Genomic DNA, 1,257 nt, shown 5'->3' with positions numbered 1-1,257 from the left:
GTTCTTGCTTATTCCTTGTTCGTTTCGTCCGTTTACATTTTCGATGTTTTATATTATTGATATCTTAAGTTTCAGATACGTTTGTGAATGAGACTGATTTCGAACATAAGAAGCCGTAATATCTTTCTCAAACATAAACTGTAACGATACACTTTAAAAGTCGTTAGAACACCAAGCGCACAATTGTCCATTTTCTTTCTCTAGGTGTATCAGGTGATCTTATGTCTCGCTTCGGGTTAGGAAAAAAAAGACAATCATTCTTCAATTATACATTCCTTTTAAAACACCTAAAAAAGCGAATGAGCTAGGGCTAAAAATCTTGTGACAGCTAAATTAAGCGCCCATTCTCACAAATTCACATACCCCGAGGAATCTCACTCTTCGCAAAAGTCGTATTTCTGTCACTGTTTCCACCCCGCTGGCACGCTTTAAGCCGGGGCGCCAAGTGTAGAGCAAATTTAGACAACTGGAACAAAACTGTGCCACTTGCACGAAACAGCGCTTCTATCCGGAAAAGCTGGTGTTACAGCAATGCACCGCTCACAAGGCTCTGCAGAAAAACCGCACCTGCTCGCAAAATCAAGAGGAAGTCAAACAAGCCGCACGACTTAACGCGCCCTAAAGCATTCCCCAGAGGCGCAATCACCCGGACGAATAATGACTGCTATTCTGGCATCTCGAGATTCTGCTCGTCCCTCGCGGAGACAACGGGACTCCTTGCGTCACTCATGACAGAGCGGCCGGCCAATTTAGCTCGCCCGAAAGTAAGCCCCTGCCTCGGCGCCGCAACACTGAGCCTGCCCGGTCTTATTCCGGGATGCGCAACCAGTGGCCCACGCCCAAGCCTTGCGGCTCGCTTTGTTTGTGCGCCTGCCGCTGACAGCACGATACCCATCCGACGGCGAAGAGGCCTGAAAGAAGCCCAGAATGGACCCGCGATCCCTTGGCGGATGCAGTTGTGAAGCCGTGGCAACCGTTGCGTAAAAGTCTGCTCGGAGTTACGCATGAGTGGCGAACAGTGCCAACAGAAAGAAAAGAAGAATGTGTTTAGTCGCGCTACAAGGCAGAGTTCTCGTTTTCGCCACAGTGCGGCGTGCGAGTCGTAATGGGGAACGAAGGACAAGGCCGAATGACTGACTCCTCTTTCTCCCTGTTTATTGCTTTCCGGAACGCAAGCGCAGAATCGGCTGATGGCGGGGCTTAAACTTTGGCGATTCGTGACCATCCAGCAGCCTTTGTTCGCGCGCATTTTATTCC

Source organism: Dermacentor andersoni, chromosome 10 (assembly GCF_023375885.2).
Source record: "Dermacentor andersoni chromosome 10, qqDerAnde1_hic_scaffold, whole genome shotgun sequence".
Lineage (NCBI taxonomy): Eukaryota > Metazoa > Arthropoda > Arachnida > Ixodida > Ixodidae > Dermacentor > Dermacentor andersoni.
Note: the sequence above shows the minus strand (reverse complement) of the source record.